The following is a 6,000-nucleotide window of genomic DNA, read 5'->3' on the forward strand; positions in this document are numbered from 1 at the left end:
GGGTAAAAGGCGTGATTAAAAATCACCCAAATAAGATTCCTACAAGATAATTATACAGTATAGCAATATAATAATATTGAAAAATTCAAAAAGAAAATCCTAAACAAGGTCTGTCAAAATGAATTAAGTGCAGGTCAAAAAACTGAAAGTTGATTTTACAAGATTGTCTGCCTTGTCAATTTCAATATAGTCCATGTCTGCTGTTGGATACATGATGCCGTGATCACCCATAATGCCTTTTTCTCTACTTGACAGACTAATATATATTGAAATACACAGGTCTTTCAATGTACATTCCTGTGTACTAGCATTTAATGCACTTCACTGAGCAGGAACATAGAATTTAATGGGGCCCTTTATTTTGTACTCACAGGGCCACACTGAACTGGCAAATACTGGTAGGAAGCAACCTACTTACTATCAAAGTCCTTAACACCAACCCCTGCTTCAAAAGGCCAGTTGTCAATGAACCCAAAATCAGATAAGGGCTGAATAAATCCTACTTCAAAGGAGAACTAAACCCTGAAAACAAATATGGGTAGAAATGCTTAATTTATATTATTACATTATTACAATTATAGTAATGATTCAGGCCATTCGAAGTTGTGCACAGGGGCCACCATCTTGGATTTTGATGGGAGTGTTGGTGATATTCACACACTCGGTGTGGTCTGGGCTGCTGTTAAGAATTATTAAATGCTGCTGCAAAATGCACTGCTTTCTAAACTTACACATAACAATATTTTGTTATGTATTGTGACTTTTATATTTTATATATGCAGTAAACTCAGGTAACTGACAGCAGCACAGAGCATGTGCTATGAATCAGCAGAAAGAAAGATGAGGGACTACTGAGGGCATAAAGGACTGTGGTTGTCTTGGGCAACATAATGTGCCCCATGTTAAGCTTTTGTTCTCCTTTGTTAACCCCCTCCCATCCCAAAAAATGATCATCCCCATTCAGTCAGTACATATCACTATATATTTTTAAGATCTAAGCTACTGTACAATGTACTGGAAAACAAAACGATCAAGTACAGAATAGACACATCTCATACCAATCGTTAGTATTACAACACAGAGCATCTAGAGAAAGTGTTACACCCATAAACTCAGTTATGTGTTATTAAGTAAGCACATTTAAGAAATAAAGCAGGTTAAACCTTTTCTGATTATCAATAATGTAATTTTATGCAGGCCTCAATTATCTAAAATTTACAAATTTGAAATACCATAAAAAATAGCCTTGATGAAAACCACCAGTAATGTATAAAACAATGCTGCGGTTACATATCCTACATATTTTTCCCATAAACTAAGGACTTGTTTGAATTGCATTCATGATTTACCCACACATGAAAGTGACCACACCTAGGCTTGCCTATGAAGGCAGAAACAGTGATGTACAGCTATTACCAGCGCAGCATCAATCCTGCATGTTTATTGGAATAATACATCATCTTCTTACAAAATCACAAATTTAGGATAACACATCTGACTGCTAATTACAATAACAAAAAATTACATTTTTTTAAGTTGCTTTTCCAGCCTGTAAACCTTGAGATTTTTGGAAACTCAAGGTATGCTGATACCTTTAGATCATCAAACAGCTAATTTACAGGTCATTCTTGATTTCAAAAAAAAAATTACAATTCTGGAAACCAGTTAAGAAGCTATGACAGGTTTTCTTACCTTCAAAATACAGTCATCCCTCTTACAAGAGCAGTAGCATTGGTTTTGACACTGGGTGTGTCATTACATCAGCAATTTCTCTTCAGCGCCAGTATGAAAGAAGGCTTTAATGTATTTAATATAGGGGAACAAAGTCTCTATAAATATGAATATGGTTATTAAGCAAATATAAAAATATTTTATGTATGTAACATTTAAGCCAATTTCGAAGTTGCCTTTTCATGTTGTGATACTACCCATTTCATCGGCTGTATTTACATAAAGAACTTCAGTTCTTGCAAAGTAAATAATATCCTGTAATATAAGTACATATTAAATTGCACAGTGTACAAAAAGATAATGGCTAAAAGCTTGAGAAATCCAATACTTTTTACCATTTATATACAATATACACCACCTTATTCTGGGGATCATACAGTACTGCCAGCAATTCTCACATTATAAGATATCCCTATGCTTAAATGGCACAACAACAACCAAAAAACATACATATGTCTGATTAATTGCTACTTTTTTTATAGTTCAGGAAAAAAACTGTCACAAAGCGTATGACACGTGACACTTCTTAGGTAAATAAAAGAAGCTTGGCAACACCACTTAAATGAACAGATCCTGTATTAAAAAAAAAACTATAGTTAATTTACACTGAATGGCTGCATTGTGTTTCATTTCCTGCTGACAAGTAGTTTTCTAACATACTTGCAAAGGCATATGTTATTCCCTAATACAGGTACTTCCATTGAGAGACTTTATTTCCATTATCATCATAGCTTGCTTATTTGGCAACACAAGGCAGCAGTTCTGGTACACACTAATTGCTTAGAAAGGAGCCTGTCAGAGCTGAACTTTAGTTGTGGCACTTGGCCCTTCACAGATATGCATCATTGTAAAATATATATATACACACACACACACATATACAGTATGATACATATATAACACATAGACTTACATACCTGTAAATGCCAGGCAGCATGTGAAATGTGCTATATAATTGAAGGAGCCCAGCAGAGCTTTATGAAAACAATACCCTGGGCAATCGATTGAATGGCAGTTTCTTCAGGAACACTAGCACATATACTGTATCACATAAAATACTTTTTTCTCTAATAATACAAGTGAGTGTTCCTTTCTTATCTATCATCTGTCTGTAGTCCCATGACAGTATTCATCATTACCAACAAAAAAAATTGCAGTTTCTTTTACCATCCAAAAGAGTGATTCATTCCCTCTTGCTGCTCAGTAGAACTCTATACTGAAAGCCTGACCTCATTAATTTTAATATGGATGTATATTGCTTCACACCGCCCTGCAGAAACCTACAAGTGTTCCCTGCCCAATTCCCAAATGCATCATGTCACAGTCTTTCCCTGTTTGCACATATCATGATAAACAAGTAGGGCAGTGGCTGCTGTGATGCACTGTATATACTTGTACCTGAATTCAATCAAAGTATTTATATAGCACGATACAGAAAAAGTCAGTGTTAGTGGAGAATGAATGTACCAGAATAACCCAATTAAAAGTGGTTTCAACAGGGCTCCCTTACAAAGCGTAGGCTTGAGTAAAAGAGATAGACAGCATAACTACACATGCATGTACAAGCAACCACAGGTACAGTACTGTATCCTTCCAAGCTCTTTCCAGCCTTATGTGCTATCAGGTCCCAGCATCTAAACCCAACCCAGGTAGGTGCCAGAGGATTACAGAAAAGCGAGTGGGCGATACTGGCAAGGGTCCTCCTTCCAAACATATAATAATAACCATTAAGCAATAGGAGGAACACAAACAAGCACAGAATGAGAATTAAAGTGCAGAAAAGACAAACTCACCTTGACAGGGAGTGTTGGACGGGGTGAGAGAGGAGGAAGGGCAGAGGCTGCTAATGACTGTTTAGCAGAGGTTTGGGAAGATTGTTATTAACACAGAAGACAGGAGGGTCAGGAGCAGGGTGGAAAGAGTATCAATGAGGAGGAGGCAAATGGGAAGCAAAAGGAAGTCTGTCAGCAAGAATAATTCCAATTCAGAGAGGAGATGGGAGAGCAGTGCATTATCCAGGCAGAAAGAGGTAATGCAGGTGGGGAGCTCTTGCTATAGATCCCGGGCTGATGCCGTTGTGTCCTTAGACCTAGCTGTGCCACCTCTCACAAGACGAGGAATGGAGAGACATGCGTGAATTCCCGGGGCTGAGATATCCCTGTGGCAATGTGAGTGCGTGTCCCTCTCCCTTTACCTTCCTGTGTATGCAGAGCACTGTCCCCCTGGTGTTGAACAGCTGCAGCTCACTGCACACTAGCACGTAGCAGCTTGGAAAGGAAACACAATTTTGGGAAGGGATAGAAAGAAAGAGGGGATGTAACTTTCCACGCCTTCTTGCTGCTAATCAGCACTTACAGGAATCTGATCGGTACTGATGTCATTTCCACTCCATACGTTTATTAATAACATTCCTAGTGCTGCTGATGGTAAAGCTCTGCATAAGTCTATATCTCTGGGAATAACGGAGAGGAAAGGACTCCAAGCTAAAATGTAGCCCCTTCAGTGAGCTGTTTACTGGTGGAGGCAGGGCAGTTCTTGCATCTTCTTCCACCCGCACAGCTCTCTTTATTCATCAAAGTTTAGTCTCAATAGAGCTGTCTGGGGGTTGAAATCTCAACCAGAGATCTGTGTAGGGGAAAAAGAGACGCAAGCCTTCTTGTCATGGCAAATGCAAGGGAGGGAAGGAGGGTAAGTAAAACATGACAGAATTACAAATGGGGATTAAGGGAGAATGACATTTAAATAGTTATATGGAGGAATGAATATCAAGTGGGTGGAGGGACAGCTTGGTTTATATGGGGGTTTAGAAGTAGGGATAGAATGGAACATTTTTATGTACTTGAGAGATAACTATTTTTCTTTCTCCAAATAGTAAGCATTCAGCATCAGCAGGCCTGGTTATATAAGATCCACTTTAATTAACCCCTTGTGCTCAAATATTCAGTAGTCAAATGAAGAAATTGGAGGAAGCCTTAAAGGGAACCCCTGAGCAACACACACGCTAGCGATGGGCGAATCTGACTCATTTCAATTCACAAAACAAAATAATTTGCCAAACGCATTTAAAAGTCAATGGGCATTAGTTGTGTGACAATTTTTCAAACCATATAACTTTTTTTTTTAAGCGAAATACAGCAAAATGTTTTGCTTATTCTTACACACAATTCAAGCATGGTACTATGCTCAGTTTAGGCTTTCCAAAAAACATCCTCTGCTCCTCTCAGTGCAACACCTTAGTTGCTCCCCCCCGACTGCTAATGCTCTTTCCCACATCACCCCCCTCTCTCTCGCTGCTCCTTATATTTGGAATGCCATTCCTGAATTTCTCCGGTGAGAAGCGTCTCTCAATGTCTTCAAAATTAAACTCTAAGACTACCTCTTGGAGCACTGAACTGGGAACTGGTACTTATATGGCGGTGTCACCCACTGTAACCTACAGCACTTAATATCCCTCCAATTAATGTCTGTAAGTTACCCTTCCATTTAGACTGTAAGCTCTATAGGCAGGGACATCCATCCTTTTGTCTCCTTGACACTAAGCACTTAATATTTATTGTAACTGTACTTTATCTGTATTGTATTTTTGTACTTATGTGTATATACTATTGCAATAACCCCTGTTTGATCTTCTAATTTATTGTTCTGCTGTACAGTGCTTTACCCTCAAAGAGCGCTATACAAATGAATATACATACATACATTGTCTCACCAACACTACCCGGTCATTTTCTTATTTAGGTTTTTATCATTCAAAGGCTGTTCCCTTAGTATTTCCTAAGTGGAAGAAGGTGAGGCAAAGCACACTCCTGAATCTTTCTGCTTTGAGAACGCCTGGTGCACACTGTTAAAAGTTCGGCAACCTCCAAAATGCAATAGAATAGAAGTACACTGGCATTCAAGGTAACTTTAATGTATGGTTACCCCTTGCTGTTTTATTTGGTGCGAACGTGCAACGTTGCCCCGAAATGTTGCATGTTCGCACCAAATAAAACAGCAAGGGGTAACCCTGCATTAAAGTTTCCTGTGTGCCAGTGTACTTCTATTATTAGTATTGCCTATACATCTTCTATAGTCTTAGGCTATTAATATTATAGCCTTTTTCTGGGGTAGGTACAAAGACTTTTTTGTAAACTTCACATCACTATGAACATTTAAACTTTTTTCAATTTGCTATGGGAGGCTAGGCTCCAAAAGAACTGGCCTGTGAGCAGTTACCTGCCAGTAAATGATACACCATATAAAATGATGGAGTGCTGAAGAGGGTGCAGT

At 38.5% G+C, this 6,000-nt stretch overlaps 1 protein-coding gene across 5 annotated transcripts in view; it reads right to left on the reverse strand.

The window, feature by feature from the left end:
• pcbp2.S (poly(rC) binding protein 2 S homeolog) overlaps positions 1-3,994 on the reverse strand; it is a 495,331-nt gene extending 491,337 nt beyond the window's left edge. For all 5 annotated transcript variants that reach the window (XM_041567625.1, XM_041567626.1, XM_041567622.1 and 2 more), the window contains exon 1: positions 3,525-3,994. The gene's annotated coding sequence lies outside the window, so the exon portion shown is untranslated. The remainder of the gene's footprint in view (positions 1-3,524) is intronic.
• Positions 3,995-6,000: the final 2,006 nt, after the last annotated feature.

Source organism: Xenopus laevis, chromosome 6S (genome assembly GCF_017654675.1).
Source record: "Xenopus laevis strain J_2021 chromosome 6S, Xenopus_laevis_v10.1, whole genome shotgun sequence".
In the NCBI taxonomy this organism is placed as follows: Eukaryota; Metazoa; Chordata; class Amphibia; order Anura; family Pipidae; genus Xenopus; species Xenopus laevis.